This window comes from Psittacula echo (genome assembly GCF_963264785.1).
Source record: "Psittacula echo genome assembly, chromosome: 2".
Taxonomy (NCBI): domain Eukaryota; kingdom Metazoa; phylum Chordata; class Aves; order Psittaciformes; family Psittacidae; genus Psittacula; species Psittacula echo.
This window is the reverse complement of record NC_137737.1, coordinates 73,877,243-73,896,955: the sequence shown is the minus strand read 5'-3', so window position 1 is coordinate 73,896,955 and position 19,713 is coordinate 73,877,243. Positions and strand designations below refer to the sequence as shown.

Here is a 19,713-nt window from a genome sequence, read left to right as displayed (position 1 = left end):
ATACTTATTGTAAAGGCTCATGTAATCACTTTGAATAGAACTATGCTTTTTGTTTGTCTTTATATTACCTTAAACATAATCCTTTGAGATCCTTGTGTGTATACATATATATATTTTCAAAAAAGCCTCATCTGGGCAACGACTCTGAGCCAGATAATACTAAATGGAGTGAGCACAGCCAGAATCAAAATTGCCTCTTCCCTCCTCTCAAGCTGACAAATCTTAAGTACTTTGAGCAGCTTTTTTCCTCACTCCCTCATCTATGAAGTCCACTGATCTATTTCATCTGCCTCAAACAAAGGACTCTTGAAAGATGTTCTCTTAAATCTATTTTCTCAACCCTGGGGGCACACAATTACTGCTGTTCACTCATGCTTTGCGTGTTTAGGTATTGGAAGGACGCGTGTACTTTCTGTCATTGTTACAGCATTCCCGTGGAAAAGACATGTGTGTCCCCAATTCAGTCTCTGCCCACCACCAGCTGTGGAGTCAGCAAGCCCAACCTTGTCTATGTGGTTACAGAAGCAAGTGGTAGCTTTACTAAGCTGATAGCTGACCAATGCACTGCCTGCCAGGTTCTCATCTGTGCTCAATGAGGTGGAAAAACCATAATAGGGAACTGGAGGACCAAATGCTGCCTTTGAAACTGCAGATAGTTCCTCTCAGCAGCATTCCCCAGAGAGCACATGATCGACATGTGCCAACCCCTGTGACTCAAAAGATAGAAAGCTTCACTAGCTCAAGGGCAAAAGGTTACAAAGGTACCTTCGGCTGTGATTCAGAGAAGCACTTGAGTGTCCTTTGCTTTCTGAGCAGTGTGGCATAAGGCAATTGGATGAATTGACAGGCACAAGATCTGTTGAAGGCTGCCCATCCTAGCTGTGTACTCAATTCCTTATGTCATGGGAGAGGAAAGGAAGTGGTTGTTAGCACAGGTTTGGCAGTGCTATGGTTGCAACCTGTTAACAGCCCATTGCTGTTTGGATTGCGCAGTGCACGATGAAGACATTACAACCAAACACATTTAAAACACAGGAGTCCAGCCTGAGAGACTGATGTAAAACCCCTTGTTAAAACATCTGCTGAACATCAACTTTATTACATCATGTGATAGCAGTATTGTTATATTTGGTGATTTGATACACACTTCAGCAACTTGTAGAACAAGACATTGTGGCCTGGTCACCAGTTCGGCACATGACACCCAGTGTCTGTCCCTTCCTGAAGCTCCAGCTCTCTGGCACAGCCCCAGAGCTGACTTCACACTAACGTAGCAAGAGCCTGGACGCTGTGAGACCTTTCTGAGGTCCTGTGGGCGACATGGTGGTTTCTGACACTCCTGTCTCTAATGCCACTTTTGGGGCTGTGCTGAATCTTGGCCATGTGGCTCTGGAAGGCACGGACAGTTCGGATAGCAAGGATGCAGACCACAAAGCTGGCAAAGTACAAACAGGCAGCAACGACACCAAAAAGGCCAACGGCTGCATCACCACCCTGGACCACACAGTTCATGGAGGTGTAACCGCGGCGTGCATACAGCCTCTCGCGCCTCTTGCAAACCTCTGTGGAGTTCACCTGGCTGACAAAATGCAGGTAGAGGCCAACCGCTGCGACGTACGCCACGCCAGCCAGCAGGTTGAAGGCACATTCGCCTGCCAGCAGCCCTATCCTGAGCTGCTGGATGGGTTTTGCTCCCACGACAAGGAAGACAAGGGTAAGTGCTGCTGCTGTTAAGCTGAAGGCTACCCCGCCATACACGCATGGGGCTCGCATCTGGGTGAACTGCATGTCTAGCTCCCTCACCTCCTGGAGCTCTGTGCCCTCAAAGGGGCTATAGGCTGAATTCAGGCTAAAGGAGCTGGTGCCAAAGCCACCAAGGGATGTGAAGCCTGCAACAGAGGCTTGGGCAGCACCCACACAAATCAGAACCAGGAGGTTGACCATGATTTCCACAAACTTCAAAATGCCTGTAAGGAGCAGAAGGATGGAAATATGTGTCAAAACCACATCTTGTGCAAACTGGTTATGACACAAATACCCCAAACCCATAGACAGAGAGCACTACTACTGAGATAGTCCCCTTGGCTACAGCTGCTTTATAAAACCCCGAACAAGCACAAGCTGTCATGGGTACATTTCAGAGGTTGGGCAAATTACTTTTTTTAATTTGTCAGTGTGTTGATAAATGGATCTTCACATGGGAAAAGAAATCCATAAAAAATTTACTGTGCTTGTGTTATTGCCAAGGCAAGCACACAGTGATTGTATTTTGGCCTGTAACTACTTGGCATAAACACACTGAGCAAGATATATCCAGTATGAACAAAATGCTGAGGTTAAAGCTGACCAAAACGTAGAAGCTTCTAATAGCTTAAAAAATTAGGCAAGTTATTCAGGTCCTTTAAAATGCCATTACTGCTTTAACTTACACCGTTTTTTTTTGTCTTATTGTTTGTTTATTTAAACATATCTAACCAGATGCAGCTTCCACTTCGTCTCCTTAAGAGAGAAAAATCTCTTCATAAATCTTGAGAAGCAGCTAGAAATTGCCCAGAAAATGAGGAGGGAAGGAGGCAAAACCCACTTTATATGCAAAGGTAAGCTAAGTGAATTTGCTACTGGGTCATTTGTTCTCTTCCTCACCCACACACTCAGAAGAAAGGCTTATGACTTCTCAGCTGATTCTTTTTCTTATCTTATCCTACTGATAAAGGTAACCAAGGTTTTCTAAGATGGGGTTGGAAAATAGATAGAGGACTTCTTTTTGTGGTAGCCACCGGTCTGTCAGGAAGGCACAGCATCTGTTAGATAAATCTGATTATTCTGTGACAGCTCACTAGGGGTCAGACTAAGATTAGTAAACATGACAGATGTTGAAGTGTAGCATAGCTAGAGTTCCCTATTTGGGAACTGAAAACCCCTAGTGTATCATGTGTGCTACTCCTCAGGTTCTGAAATTAATTACAGGATTGTAAATCTTTATTCTTTCACTGCAGTCTGACAGCCAAGAACATAAGATGCTCAACACAGTGTCTTTTAAGTTGCCTTTAAAGTGGGGCTGGATCTACAGTTTGCATACAGACTTTCATTTTATGCTGCTAACATTGATCAGCATGGCATTTTCCTCTTGAGCAATGGCTCAGTTGCTGTCAAGGCTGTAATAGGCTTGAAAACAAAGGGATGAAGCAGCACACAAGACAGTTAGACAAATTCCTCTCTTGCCTTGCCAGATGCTTCTAACCACGCTAGCTAGTGAAAGCCACTATGAAGGATTATTAGATATTCCCATTCTGCCGCTTCTTATTTCCCCCACAGAGGGCTGAGGTAATGACCACCTTCCTGCTGCCGTTTGCTCTTCACAGGAAGATGCTTGCACTGGTTTGCCAAGGGTCTTTGGCCACTTCAGGAGTTCTTGCTTTCCCCTGTACCCAGACTAGTGCCCTTATTTCTCCTAATACAACAGGTAGGTACCCCCTAAGTAGGTCGGTACTGAGCCCATTCACATTGGGGCCTGGCAAACCACCCCAGAAGCACAGAGGGGAGCAGTGATAACAGTGGTAATACCTGGGAACAGCATATCTGGGGCTCACTCAGCATGTTTCAGTTTGTGTGTGTGTGTATACAGACAAGTGCATACATTATACACTTCATATCCTAGAAGGAATTAGGTAGAGCAGGCAGAGAAGACAAAATGCTCTTGTTGAGAAGGAACTAAATGTGCAGTTCTGCATATGTGTTCTTCAGAGGTGATGCTGACTTTTGCATGACAACATGCCTTTTCCTTGACCATTCCACACAACTATTTCTGTGAAGCAGATCAATGACAATGCTGGCTACCAAATCTGTTCAGGTGGCTTCAAATGTTTCAAAGGAAATGTTTGTGAAGCTAAATGTAAAGAGAAATTTAAATCTCAGTCCATGAGGCAGGATTTGGAACTCCTTGTACCAAATTCAAACAATGCAGCCAAATGACTCAACGTTTTTCACGGGTACAGAATCATCACTTTACCAGGACTGTTCAAAATATTTTGAAAGAGTAATAGCTGCACAGGACATCCACTGGAACTGGATCAAATATTTTTTGTTTACTCATTTGAGCTGTGTAATATGCCTTCCAAATACAGGGAGTCAACGCAAGCCCTCAGGGCCCTTGGACAGCGTTGCACCCAGAAGGCCACTTCCCTTTGTAAGGGCTGACTACTGATTTCATAGAAACTGCTCCATCAGGAAGCAGTTCTTACAAGTCTACAGGGAGGAAAGACTCTTTGATTAAGGGAAACATAAATTTTAAATATGTTTGGGAAGTAGGGAATTCATGACCAGTCCAGCTTTCTTCTACCACTGTCTTCAGAATTTCCTTTTCCTCTATGACTGGTGAGGCACTCTGACTCACTGAGCATCAACTTTTCCTGTACATCACCTTGCTGAGCTTTAGAAAAGGCAATTTTCTCTTGTCAAAGCAGTCAGCACCTGCTGCTAACCTCCCCACATTTATAACTGTCCCTAATCCTCAATGATGCTGTTCCAAAACTTCCTATGTGTTCACACAAATTCTGCATGCAACCCCTTCATTTCACTGAGCTGACTGCTGGTACCACAGTAGGGCTGTGTCTCTTCTCATGCGATAACATATGATCGGTGTAGGTCCACTGTATTTGTAACTGCAGCAGTAGATGCTTTAATGGCATGCTTGAAAAATTCCCTTAGACAGGACGTTCAGGTTGGGCAGGTTTTGCATGTACTTGAACAGTTTTCACACATGCCTGCTACAGAATTGATTTAGAGTAACTAAGCAATGGAGAGAGGTTCATTAGCAGTTACTCCACCAGTTATTTACATTGCATGTATCAACTTTAAAAAATGTCAACATCACCACCACAACAAAAAAAGGGCAGTAACAAAGACTCCTGTATTAAAGAATATCCTATCATGGTAAGCAGTATGTAGAATGAAGCTGTGAATTACAGGTCTACAAAGAGAGCCACCAGGGCTTGCAAAAGTAGCAGACAATTAGTGGAAATCCCTAAACCCTTGTACAACTGTCAGGGCTTTGACGGAAATATTAATGTTCAGATCTTCACCCGGCCATCCCAAAAGCCTTGCGCAACCTTGATCTGTGATAGTTACAAGCTGGTACTTAATCCTACTATACTAGTATAAACAGGATAGATGGACTTGAGAAATAAGGAATAAAAAGACAGTGAAGTTTTAGATCTTAGCTCTGTCAGGCTATGCTAATGCACATTTATTGGCAGTGACCTATGTCAAGCAGTGAACTGCTGGCAGAAAGGGCTGAGTTAAAAGCCATACTTCTAAGTCTGTGTTGCCATTCCTGCTTTCACATGCCAGTTAGCTATGTCATCTTAAGAGTTACAGCTGCAGAAACTAAACTGCCAATAGGTCTTCCTGCAGGGAAGTTACTCGCTTTGGGGCCTAGAAGGATGGTGGAGAGAGACTCTTCATCAGGGACTGTAGCGATAGGAGAAGATTACTACGCAAGTAACGAGCCTCAAGTCTGGGCTCCTGGATTTCTGTTTCTTTTCCCATGCTTCTTTAATGCACTGACTTTCAGCACTGAAAGTGAGAATGGCTGCAATTTAAAAGACAGTGGTTGTTGCCAGAACTTTCCAAATAATTGTTTTATTCATTCCATAAAAATCTCAGTCTTATGGATAGTGATGGATAGTAACTTCAACGTATCATATTTGTTAACTTTGCTTGAATCCAGTCTTTTTTTCATTGAGTAGGTTTCCTGCTATGAGCAATCGTGCTGGCATGGGTTTAGCAGGGGAAATAACAAAGCCAGAACCAGAGAAACACCTGAAACTCTACAGGTAAGGTGAGCTGTTAAATTCCTATGCTCTGCCTCATAAAACTACACTGTGGCTGACTGTGTGGTATCCAGTAACTCAACTGTGTGCTCAGGTCTCATGCGATTTTTATCCAGGCACTGTGGCAGGATGGTGCCAGTGTTCAGGTGTCAGGATCACAGCATGTGGACATGAAGTAAAACAGCCTATTCATGTTTGTTCCTGTATTTCTGCAACTGTCAAATTTCTGGCTGTTTGTGTCAAGCTCCCCTCCCACAAGGACCTGACTAATAAAGGCCTTTAAAGCCTCTCCCTCCACTGTGTCTTGGCACAGCAGTCACTCTTTTCCTTTGTTGACTGCACATGGGCTCTTTCTCCTGCCTCTTTTGGTCTCATTCCCCCTCGTCAGTTAACACTCCTGTGTCCTTCTAAGATAATTAATGTCTTTTATTCTCCATTCTAGTTTGCTTTCTCCCTCTGCTTCCTTTGCAGTAACACTGGGACCAGCAGTACCCAGCCGGCAGCCCCAAGGGGTGCCCTTTTGCCACCTCGACAGCAGTGGTAGTGCAGCAGCGCTGCTCAGTGGTGCCCGTGCCACATCCCATTAGGGGTCGCTCCAGGAGAGGGGATGAGGGGAGTTAGAGGCTAAACACACACAATAAAACTCATCCTCCCGGCCTTCCTCACTGAAAATTGTCATTTGGTTTATTTATCAGTTTGGGTAACTTTCTTCTTTTCAGAGGTATTTCTTTTTTTTACCCCCAAAGGAACAGACAAGTATTCTGACCATATATAGTGACTTACAAAAGCATCAGGCAGTTCTGAAAAGGATCTCAAATGCTGAACTTCTCTTGGCAGTGCAGGTTTGGCATTCCCCAGAGAGTAAAGGCACAGCTCAATGTACAGCTTTGGTCACCTCTCTGCTGAACTGAGTCAGTGGTGGGAGGATAAGGAGGAAGGGGGAGAAAATACCAAAGGAAAGAGGTTTTGTTCTGCTTTAGGAAGGGGACAAAATGTGACAGAAGTGGGGAGGAACCAAAACAATGCAGGAGAACTGAACAAGGGGTATGAAATGGAGACAACAGTTGCAATAGATTAAAAATATTAAACCTGGATGCAAGGCATTAAAACACCTTGCTAACAGTATTATTCCCCTTATGTATACCAGTACAAATAAAGATCTTACTGAAACCAGTTACAAGAACTCAACATTCAACCACCTTCACCCATGCAGAATCAGGGCAATATACAGTTTTGTCGTAAACAAACAAATCTCCCCACCCAAACTCCTACCCCACCATTGTTTTTGTAGGTATCTGTGTTCTTCAGCCAGTGGTGGATTCAGCTTTCACTGAGTTATGTTAAAATCACCCTAATAGAGTAATGTTCAAAGGCAGGAAAAACCCACAACCCAGCCCTAAAACACAAGAGTTAGGCAATGTAACACCAGAGGAATCTTGGCTTTGCAAAGGACCCAAGGGAACTACATACTCAGAGCCAACTGAATTTAAATGGCAAGAAAATGCCCAACGCATTTATGCGCATTTGAGATATCGATCTTACTGGAAATTGCTGGAAAAATAGTTAAAACTAGGAAAATTAAATGATTTATGGGCCTGAGAAAGAAACATTTTTATTATCATTTAACAAGTTACCCCTCTTTAGTCAAGATAACCACTTCATTAGGAAATCTCAAAGGATGACCCGCCTTGGTTTTAATGATTCAGAAGAGCCGTACATTCACAATCAGAGTGCTGAAATCCAAACATTGTCCTGTTTTTTTCTGTGTATCATCTTCCCTTAAAGACCTACTGTCCCACCTGATCTATTCCTTCTGCTTAATTCCCTCCCATCCTCTAAATAGTGCTGTTCCAATTTCCACAGGAAAGGGTGGACTTCATTTGCAGAACTACTGCATCAGCCTCTATCCCCATGGCTTCCCACCACTGTATGACATTAATATTTACTTGCCATCAAGGCACAGTTTCAGTACAACTCAGCCCCTGCCTGGGAAAAAACAGCTTTGGTTTACTTGTTCCCAGTAGTTCTTTAAAGCATCACTTCTAGCGTGTTCTTGATCTCTCTCCTGTTAACAGAGCATGAGTCATCTTCCATAATTTTGGAGAGGGTGGGAAGCAAAAAGTCTTGCATTAAACTGTAACATGTGGCAATACTGATTTAAATACAATGGCTCTAAAAAGCTGTGCATGTATCTGTAGCACTGGTAGGTTTCTACAGAGTCACCTCATGTTCTGCCTTTCAGAAAATGGCCTTTCTTCTTCCTAATGTACCCGTAGTTCTTTCAAGCAGTAAACAAATACCTTGGTATTGAAACAAACTTGAGGGAGGTTTGTTTTTTTTTTCTTAAGAGTTCAGAAAACAATGAAACACTCTTGTTCCTTATGCCAACTTTCCATAGCCACTCCCTCCGTTTGAACTGAAACTGAGCTGCCTTTAGAAAGCACAAAGATTGGGGTGTTATTGCTCTTTAAGCAATCATAGTCTGTCTTAAGGTAGGTCAGGTTGGAGGCACCTGTGAATCTGAGCTTCTCATTCACTGTAACAGTTGTGGGTTGTCACACTTGGTGAGCAACATTCCTGATGGGGTGGATTTTTGTCTTTTAAGTGAGCCAAGAGCAACTGCTCAAGGAAGAGAGCTACATGCAATAGGTAGTCAGTGTGCTGTATCAATTAGGCTTGAGAGCCACAAAGAGTTTTTCTTGGTTCCCAGAATTTGGGTCAGATGTGGGAAAGACAAACCCAGTGGTCTTATAGGAAAGATGATGCAACTTCAGGTTCAATGCTGATAGAGACCTAAGATTTCCCAGTAGGGAAGCACAGGCTAGAATCTAACACATATCCAAAAGCTATCATCAATGTTGACAGTATCTTCCCCTGCCAACTTAAGTGAGTCTTCTCAGTTATAGTTCTCCCTTCTCTAAAAACAACAGTATACATGTTAGCACAATGACAGAACTCGGAAGAAAAAAACCCCTTGATATAAAGATGTGGGCCTAGAGAAGTCCCATATGTTGGCAGAACAACAGTTTGCTAAAGGTAACATTTGGCATCTGCAGCTCGCTTAGCTCCCCTACACGTTTTTATATAGCTAACTGCTCATGGCCATTTGTATTTCACAACAAACAGGACTTTCCTTCAAGTGAAATACTTCAACTTCAGAACAGGAAGGATACCTGCAGCTTCACCACTGCATCTTGTTACTGCACAATTTTAATTGACCATTTTGTATAACTGGGATAATTTCAGTCTGTACAGTTCCATCTAATTCCCACTACTAATATCCTCTGTCTTCACAATTACAAGATTAAAAACTTATTGGCAGATTCAGTCTGTTAGTCACACTGTATTTAAAACTACTTTGCAACAGATAGGAAAGGGAAGCCATCTAATTACAATGAGACTACAGGGGACCTTAGTGTTCCCTTCTTACAGAGAAATACATTCAAATTAACTGCTGGAGGAACAGTGCATGACAGCTTTGAGCCCAGTGTAAAGGAGCTAAGCATGGCAGATTGCAGGGGCAAAATGTGAACATAATGGGCTACAAAATACACCAGTTTCTAATTCTATGGGTGCCTCCACCAAAACATAAGTATCCTAATGACCACTCCTGGAAAGACCTAACTGTTGAATGTGCTTGTCAAACGCTTTTTTTCATACACAAAACAGGTTACCTGAATTATACACATTTAATGACCCTTCAGTGGTTTTGAACATATGTAACTGAAGCTACAGAAGGTCTTCTACTCCAGTCCAATGCCTCCTGCAGACCACTATTTTCCCCCAACATCTCCTCAGCACTCAGCTCTGCAAAATATTTTTCCCCTCTGCTCCCATGTCTGAGTCCAAGAAGAACAGTATCAGGACATCACAGAGCGACATAGCAGCAGTATAACAGTTATGAACAACGGTATAATTCAAACCAAGTGTCTACTAGTGTTAACCCTGTATTCAGGGTGACTTTTCATCTCAGTATTTTTTCCAGTCTATGAGTATTTGCCAGCTTTCATAGCTACAGGAAAAATATTTGACTGTGTTTTGTAAAAACAAAAGCTTGTAGATGTTTACATTTCAATTAATGGTGGCTTGTTAATGCATGAATATATCCTGGAGAAAGTAATTGTTACTCCCTAATTCTATTTCCTCCTCTAAATAAATTCAGTTTGATATCTCCTCCCGGCTATGCTTGAAATTGGAGATTGCTCTATCTTGTTACAAACCGTAATGCCGTCTGTTTCTCAGAGGAAATTGGTCTGAAGGTTTTAACAATTGTGTATGTTAGAATGTAGGCTAAAGGCCTGATTGTTTGGAAGTGCCTACAATATGCTTAAGAAATCTGACGCTATTCATGGTGCAGAGCTGTATTCATGGCAGCAAAGAACAGGGATTCAATTATACTTGCTCTCCCACAAACTGTTTTCTAACCTTTTTAGTGCTGTCTCCCTTAAATGCCAAGTGGGTTGAAGAATTTCTAAAAAATAAAAAGTTATTAGCTCAGAAATGATGACCAGCACAGTACAGTTCTACACAAGGCAAAAGTGCAGGCATTTCCTGAGTCGCATACTGATTGAAGAGGAGAGAAACCTAGTTTACCTTTACTGTTTGAGCAAAACTAGAGGAAGCATTATCCTGGAATTGCATTGTCCCACCTCTTTCACACCAACATACACAATAAAAAGAAAATGAAAAGTTTTCAAGGTCAAGTGACCAAGTATCTGTGACCAATTTAAGATCAACCATCCACTCTTCTGTTGACTCAGATTCCAGAGGACAGCTCACTCTCTACGGGTCCAAACTCTAGTAGTCCTCCTAAATTTGTACATTATTTGAGAGGATGCATAATTAGGTGCCTTATATGATCCAGCCACATGATCCTACCGGAATGGCTTTGCATAGGTATTGCTCATAAAACATTTTAACAGACTTTTTTCCTTCTGTTTTCAAGAGGAAAGGATTAAAAAGGAGATGAATGTTTTGACGTTTCCTAGATGGTATCAAATGTTCCTACAAGCAAAAGGGGTCAGTATCAGTTGATTTCTCCATTATATTTGGGTTGGGTTTATTTTGTTAATGTGGTTGTAGGAAAAATAAAAAAGGTGGTGATTAGGCAGGAAGGTGGGAATAACAAAGGTAGGAGAACATCCTTTTTTCTGCTGCTGCTTGCAGCTAAGGTGTTTGAAGGATCCCTGCAAAAATAACTGCCTGTTTCTGAAACTCAGCTTTAGCTTTTTTGGGCTGTTGCTGGTGGAAAGTATGTATGAGAAGGGCTATATTTAGGTGAAGCAAATACTTTTCAGAGCTCTGGTTGTTTAGAACTCCTCTCTAGTATGCCAAACTGGTCAACATGCACGAACAGCATAAATGTATTTGCTGGGCAGAAGAAAAAAAGAAACAACAAAACAAACCCGTAGTGAAAGTAGAGTGATGTACAGTCAGAAACTAAGGATCATTAAACATCTCAGTTGTTGCTTTGGAAAAGACTGTGGTACATCACTTGATTTCCTGGCCTTGTTTGATGTTTATTTTAGAATTATGGTGATTGGGAAAGGGGAATTTCACTGGAGTGCTGATAAATCACTGGCAAAAGGCAGAGATGGTTAAAAAGTATTTACAAGAACTTTTCTTGCTATAAGAAGTTGCAGCTCACATATACTGACTTTTTAGTAAACAATTCATGTAGCTTTTTTTCTCTATAACATTTACTATAACTGCAGGGAATACTGAATTCTGCAGAACGGCTCTAGAAAATTCTGCCAAGTCTTGGTACTTTAAAAAATTAAACAGGGAAGTAAAGTTCTCATAATCTTAACAACCTCCAATATATTTTCATTTTTTGAAATAAAACTGCTAATGAAAGGTTTTGGGTTTTTCTTCTACATGATCTCTTTTCCCTCCTCCACTGCAAACTCAAAACATTAAATTTTTGGAAAATTCTGAGCAATACTTGGGGGAAGGGTGGGAGTGAAATCAGTGAAATCATCATCGTCAACTGATGCATCCAAAACTAGGACATTTTGAAAATGCTAATGATGCACTGAAATAATGAGAAGCAAATGCAGGGGAAAAAAAACCCAAACCAAAACAGCAAGTCACATTAAGCTATCCATAAGTCTAAACAACCAGCGAAACTGTAAACTAAATATAACTTGCCACTTCATTTTTCTAAAGCTGTGATAAAATAAGGCATGGAGTTTTCTAGAGTTTCTCAAACAAGTTTAAATAAATTAGTATTGTTGAAGAAGAAACTGCTGATAAAATTTTATCAGGGATAAATATCACTGCGGCTGGCGCTGGATGTTTAAATATGCTCTACTAACTATTGGAGTTAAATCTAGATGAAAAACTGCAGACAAATACACAGAATGTACTTATAAAGGACAATGGTTCAGCTCACTCTTCAAATTGTTCACATATTCACATTCAGAGAAATATTTAGAGCAAAGCAAGTGTATTATTCAACTTTCATTCATGGAGTGAAGAAATAATCTAACATTATGTATTTTAATTTGCTTTCAACTAAACTCTTCATTTGTCTCTCTACTGAACACTGAAAGGCTGTTTATAGACTTCAGCCAAAGACTTTGCACCTAATTGCACATTTCAACTCAGACTGCAGTAGGCCTTTCCTACAAACAAGGTGAGAATGGTCATTGTCCTGGAAGAGGGAAAACTTTAAAGGAGTAATAGGTATTTTAGTGACTTTCTTCCCCTCCCCCCCATTTACAGGAACAAGTTTACTAAGTGTTAAGGCTGATTTCCTCTCACATTAATACCTGTTTCTCTGCTTGTTGTAGTCATTTTTCAGGTATGAAAAAACCGGTTATTTCTCAAGAGCTGTTTTACGGGATTCATGTCCATAAAATAGGTTTGTCTCCCACAATGCTGATTTATAAAGACGTTTAAGTGATCACTGGATTAAATCCAGAGCTGATAAAAAGTCTGAGAAGAATGTGTCAGAAATAAAGTAGCACCAAAGCTTCAACAGCCATCTTTAAAGTGCCTACAGATGCAAATATCTATTGTATTCCTAAATCCCAAAGGTTAACTCTTGCTGCACAACCTGGGTGATTACATACATGACCCACTGATCCTCTGAATGCTATTCTGGAAATGCATTTTCAAGGATCTAAGTGCCTCTATAAATCTTACATTTAGATGCCTAAAACATGCTAGTAACCCTCAGTTATTCCATTCATTAACTCTCCCAGTTTGTTTGGAGGCTTTTTTAATAATTCTTTAGCTTTACTTTGTTGTGCTTCTAAAGACAGAAACCAAAATCAAGACTAGGTCTTGGAAGGACAGGGATGGATGGCAGGCAATAAGAATCTCACATACCTCTTGTTGTGCATACCTTTGAACACTTCATTGAGAAGGTTTCCTTGGGAGGGTAATAGTCTGGTGGTGGGCCAAAGTATTCCAGTGCTGCTCCTGAGGTTTTAGAGTAAGGCTCTGAGCAAACAGTAGAAGTTCTTGAGTGCTGGACATCTTGGATGTCTTCTGTTGATCTACAATAAAGTAAATGACTAATATAATGAGATGATGCTCTCTCCTGAACATTAGAACATAAGAAATTGGCAGCTGCCCCTGTTAGTGGAACCAGCTAGCCTGCTTTACAGGTATCTTATCTTTTTTTTGCTTGCGTGTTTTGAAAGGAAATATCCCAAATACTTGCACAAATCCCTGTTCACACGGACATTTGCACTTGATCATTCTTATTTGAGAAAACTGTGGACTTACTGAGTAGGCTGGCTGAATTGTTTAGGCTACTTGCAAACAGTAGCAAGGAGGAAGGGGGGGATGTTCTTTCTCCTATAAAAACAAGTAACAGCTTTTTTATGAAAAGCAGTTTAGCTACTCCATAGCAGCCCAGAGAATAAAAAAGAAAAATATTTTCACACTATACAGGTGTAAAATAGCACACCTATTTCATGGGTAAGCATTTTGTCAAAGTTTCACTTCCAATTACCATGTCTCAGAACGATGCCTTTTAAAAGAATGAAAGCTATTAAAAAAGAAAAAAAGCACATAAAGATTTTAAAGTGGGGAAAAAAAACCCTGCCTATTGAAGTTGTTTTTTTTTTTTTTGAGGTATTTGCTGATATTTGAAAAGGAATCTAAAACTGACTCAATAAAATCATTTTCTCATGTCTCCGATAGACTCTTCATTCGTATACCTCAAAATGGAATTGTCCACTTTGCTGCAATGATACACAACTCCACATCTGAAGCCTGATGATTTTTAAGGTTGGTGAGATTTAGATTATTCTATGGGAAAAGTGCAATTTGCCGGTTTTAAAACGAGGTAACACTCAGGTTAAAAGAAACATCAGCTGTAAATTGTTTTGTGTCTGGTCTAGTCTAAATGTCCTCCCTCATTTGAAGGAGAACTGGAGTTTGTCTTTTTCAAGGTACAGCTGGACAATCTTGTCATTAAAGGGTATTTTAAGTCTCATTCAGCACTATTATTTTTAAAAGTCGTCTTCTTATTCAGTTTTTATCTTGACTTTCTTATCCACAGATCAGCATTTTCAACTGTAGTTTTGTGTCCTAGTATCGCTGCACTTCACTAGGGTTTATCTTCATCCAATTCCAGATTCAACTTAGAAATACTATCTCATTCATCCACCTTAAATCATGTTCTTTGTAGTTTTTACATTTTAATTAAGGCATTCAATAACAAGACCAATGCTAGCATCTCTGTGTGTAGTTGCCAACAGCTCTGTTTGGCTGAAACATTTCTGATTTTTCTGACCTTTGTCCTGTGTCTTGTGCAACCACCAAAGCATCCTGCGCAGCTGTGTCACATAAATTAAATAAGCTGTGTGATTTATAAGACTTCCAGTTAACTTGAAAGCAATCCCTCTGGTACTTCTGATGCAGCTGCTTCTTTCTATTGTATTCTGCTACTTGCCAGAAAACAAAACAAAGCAAAAACCAAACCAAAAAAACCCTTAATGTTCAGCAACAGAGTACAATTAGGGGGAAAAAAAAATTCTTTGTTTTAGATGCTTTTTGTTTTTCTCCTCTCACAATGGCCTATTTTGGCCACCTTTGCTTCTGTTTTCCTTCAGGACTTTCCAGTTCTGGGTAATACAACTCTTTCACCTCAGCAATGAGATGAAGGTTGCTATAAGAGCTTCAGAAAGAAATACATTTGTTAACAGAAATACTCTGGCTAGAAAGTCTTGCTTGTAAGGGATAAAAGCATTAGGCACCCAAATTACAGCTTCCACAAAACTCTTCCTATCTATTTCGTTACAGAGGAGGTCTTTCGGTCAATCAGTCTTCACCAAAATACTGAAACGTCCTTACAAGAGCAGCTGGTTTTGTCATGAGAGCTAAGTAGGGGAAATGCTGATAGGTTAAGCTAAACTGCATCAAAACAACTGATGGAAAAGTTTTTGATTAGTTGTAGTGAGGGCTGGTGACCCCAGATTCTCAGCTTTACTCTTAGTATCTCCATAGCTTTTACAGACTTTAGCTGCAGCTTCCTCTAATCCTCCATGATATAGGGATGGTCTGTTGTCCTGGGCCTTTATAGTCCATCCATCAATTTTCAGTCTACATGTCCAGTCATTTCAAACCAACAGCAAAACCAAGAAGTCCAGAGAAGGGCTTTATTAAGAAGCACTGGTTTAATATATAGCTATCCTTTCACATATTGCTTATATTACACTATATATGAAAAAAAAAAAAAAAAGAAAAAATCCCAACCCCAATCCCAAACAAACCATGCCCAAAAACTCATCCTTTTTTTTTTTCCTTCTCTCCACAGTTCAATGAATACCTTCCTGGCATCTGCTGCTTTCACTTCTAATACGCTCAAAATAATTTAACTATATCCCCTCCTGATCTTTCCTTTTGCCAAGGACAGTCATTCAGCCTCTAAGGATGATTCTTAGGCTGACCTTTGTTCTCATTTCTCTCAATTTTTTCATGATTTAGGAGAGACAGAAGAAAAATTCATCAACTATTTCCATAACACAATAGGATACCACCATCCAAATGTTTTATACTTAGCCATAAGTACTCCTAGTCTACACAGTGCTCTTCACTGCTGCTTTTATTCTCATCCTGTTTTTCTTGCTAACATGCATATTATTAGGGTGTAGTTCTTTATTTCAGCTTTTCAATAATCTTAATTATTTTTATCTCCTCTCCCTCTTTGTCTCTATTCTTAAATTGCCCTACAATCACGCCCCCAGAGACTACACAGGCATGATGAACACGTTAATGCCATGGCTAATTTGCCAGTGCCATTTAGAGCTACAGACCTCTCTCCTACAATGCAGGTACTGTCATGCCTTAAAGGAAACAGCCTAAGCTCATGCATAATATTCTGTAGGCTGGCCAGGCTGGAAGCAGAAGAGCTTATTTGTGACTCCAAACCCATTAGTTGATCTGCTTATTGCAATGACAGGCTGACCCACTATCAAGTGCTGTAAACAGCCTTAGACACTTAAACAAATACTCATTTATTGACTGCAAGTACTGAAAGTAATTTTGGTTTAGATTAATATTAACTTGTTCACAGCTGAAATAGAGCAATCTGAGACTACAGAAGGTCCCTGTGCTTGTCTCAGTCATGTAACATTCTCATTTAAGCAATGCATACTTGGCAAGCCATGGCTTGTTGTTACTTGCTGACCAGCCTCCTAAGGAACAGTACTAAAACACATGGCCACACTTCACCTGCTTGTGACCCAACTTGATCCAGATAACCCAGGAAATGCACATCTCTGCCTGTGTCACACAGGCTATCTTTCTGTCCCCTCTCTTTACAAAGAAAAGGGTTAAATTTCAAAGTGTAAAATCGCTCTCTGATTCCAAATGTGGCGTGCTCATGCTTCACAATTTCAAGGCTGAGTAAATGCTTTCTTTAATATTTTAACATGAAGGTACAGAAAAGCAAACAAAGTTAAAAGGCACGTTTAAAGACCTGCTGTGATGTATTTCTTTAAGGTGATAGAGACGTACCTTGTATTGTATGGGTATGGTTTTCTCACTCTTCTGTCTTCCTCATATCTATCAGATCCATGGTTCTCATGGTGCCTGTACTGCTTATCTTGGTATCGTCTCCCAGCATGAGGCATCTTGTTTCTTACATGTATTCTTTCTTCCTAAAATAACTTCCTGAGCCAGAGAAATAAAACTGGTTCATTTTATAGCTTTACTTAGTTATTCATTGACCAGCACTTACATCCATTTCATGCAGTTTCAAGACTTAGTGGTAACTTCCTTATGAAGCAAAGGAAGTAATACCCTTTAAACTATACGTGAAGTAACTTCATTAAAGAAGAAAGTTTTTCTTTACATTTTCCTATTCATCAAGTAATTGTGATGTTTTTATATTCAACATTTATTGAGCTTAGCTTACTTACTAGGCCTGCCCTGATTCGCCTACCTTTGCTGCAAGGACAAGGCATGGTGTCCACTAAGAACATGAATCTTGGCTTATCTAGCAAAGTCTTAATAAAGCATTAAACCCAAAAAACACCGGTATGTTTCATGAGCAGACACACAACTGCCACTGACGGCAGGGCAAACCTGAAAGTGCAGGCTGTGACCTTTGTCCTGGAAGTTTCTAAAAGGAGGGCACCCTTAGTGTCCCCCGTGTCACCTGTGATCTGGATAAACGTTAGGTATGGGCAAAGCCATGCTGGGAATAAAATCAGTTGTTGAGAAGACACACCCTTGAGTAGCTGGTATTAAATATTACAGGGATGTTATTTCCTGAAAGTGTCTTTACCCTTTCAAGTGCAGTACTCTTAAGCCCAGACCTGTAAAATACAGAAACACAGAGTTTAAGGACATAAGCAATCTTTATCCTTATTTGCCTTCAACGCAGCCTTTCAGCATTACCACAGAAATGCCTGCAGTCCACTTAATTTTGACTGATCAAACCGAGAACTCTCTTCCTGACTTCCACCTCCTTAGGGTGTCACTACAGAAATAAATTAGGTTTCCATTTGTTTACAGCTAACAAAGAGGCCGGGCCTTCCTCCGGGGGAGCTCAGCTCCTCTGCTCCGGCAGAAGCCATTAACCAAAGCGCAACGCGCGCACCTTTCCTCACGGTGCTGGTCCCGTTGCCTCAGCACCAGGACACCAAACGGAAACCCCTCTTCTCCCCCCCCGCCGCGGAGCTCCGGAGCTGAGACCGCACAGCGGCCACCCCTTCCACACCCCTAGAGAAGGAGCCGGGCCTCTCGCTACCCACCCACAGACCAGCAACGGCCCCAGGACCCACTCTGCCGCTCCGTGGCACAGCACCCCGAGGCCGAAGGCCAGCTGCCCCCCCGCCTCCGCCGTCCCTCACCTGAGCTCCAGACCACCCAGCAGCAGCAGCTCTGGCAACGGCTGGGCCCGTCCTCCCTTTCTCCACCGCGCCCCGGGCCTGCGGCGGGCCAGCCCCCTGCGCAGGTGCTGCCGTGCCCTTTGGATCGTCCCGCTGCGGAACCTGTGCGCCTCCATGAGACCATCGCCGCGAGGAGGAGCAGGGATGGGTGCTCCTTCCCGCCCGGCCGTGGGGGAGAGCCGGTGTGGGCCAGGCTGGGCTGAGGTTTAGTTTAATAAACTGAGGTCCCCGAGCACGGCGGTGCTGAGGCAGAATCTGGAGAGGCCCTGAGAGGATATAAAACTTGTAGGTTAATAAAGTTAAAATTCAAAGTCTCTAATGGTTGGGTTTTTTGTTTATTAAAGCCAACATCACTGACTTGCAGTGCTCAGGGCAGGACAAGATGTACAGAGGATAGAAGGTAGAGAAAAATGGGGGAAACTTGTCCAACCTTAGGAGCAGGTGGGTAGGAACAGGCTGTGCTATGCTAGACGGATGGGAAAGGGAGGTAAGTGACTAAACTCCCCTCTGGTGTAAAGCCACGTTTTAGGTAACTGATTGTTTGAATGGATGCAGTCTCAGTGCTTGGTACTCTGTGGAAACCCCCCACTGTGGTGGATCTCCAGGGGCTTTGCCTTCTCGCTGCCAGCCTTTACTGTTTCTCCTACAGAGAAATGTGTTGGTCCCCACAGGATGCTTTTTGCTGGGGGAAAGAGAAGGCTGCGTGGAGACCTCATAGCAGCCTTCCAGTATCTGAAGGGGGCCTACAAGGATGCTGGGGAGAGACTCTTCATTAGGGACTGTAGTGATAGGACAAGGGGTAATGGGTTTAAACTTAAACAGGGGAGATTTAAGTTAGATATAAAGAAGTTCTTTACTGTAAGGGTGGTGAGGGACTGGAATGGGTTTCCCAAGGAAGTAGCAAATGCTGCTTCCCTGGCCGTGTTCAAGGCCAGGTTGGACAGGGTTTGGAGCAACCTGGTCTGGTGGAAGGTGTCCCTGCCCATGGCAGGAGGGGTGGAACTGGATGACCTTTAAGGTCCTTTCCAACCCAAACCATCCTATGATTCTATGTATCTATTTCTGTAGAGAGCTTGTGGCAGATCCATGAAGCAGCATTGCAAGGAGGGACTTGTTCCTTGTGCAGTCCTATACACAAAAGCAGTCAGTGCCTGAGAAGCAGAACAGTGGGGTTAATGCGAAGCCTTGTGAAGCTTCCCTAGTCTCTGGCACTACCTTGCAGAAGAGCTGGGACCAGAAAATCCCTTTCCTTCCCAGGCAACACACTTGGGGTACCTGTGCCTCTTGAATTTGGGTTTAAGATTTGTAATTGTTAGTTCAGTTCCATGCTAAGGCTAGATACAAAATCCCCTTTAATAACATGCAGGTATCAGAGGAATTGCTGTCCCTGAAATGAGATATCTATGGGAACTGCGTGCTCAAGACATGTTTTGTAAATTGCTGTACTGTGGTAAGGCTGTGATTCCCTGCTGCGGTCGAGCTGTGTTAACAGCTTCTTTTGCTTTTTACCATTCCCACCTCACCTA

At 41.9% G+C, this 19,713-nt stretch overlaps 1 pseudogene across 1 annotated transcript; it reads right to left on the bottom strand.

Annotated features, from left to right (window-relative positions):
- Positions 1 to 1,260: 1,260 nt before the first annotated feature.
- Positions 1,261 to 16,924, bottom strand: LOC308217628 (MARVEL domain-containing protein 3-like; annotated as a pseudogene). Its single transcript has 4 exons — positions 16,809 to 16,924; positions 13,183 to 13,336; positions 6,615 to 6,738; positions 1,261 to 1,967 (listed from the first exon to the last, which is right to left on the bottom strand). The product of its transcript is annotated as an MARVEL domain-containing protein 3-like (transcript).
- Positions 16,925 to 19,713: the final 2,789 nt, after the last annotated feature.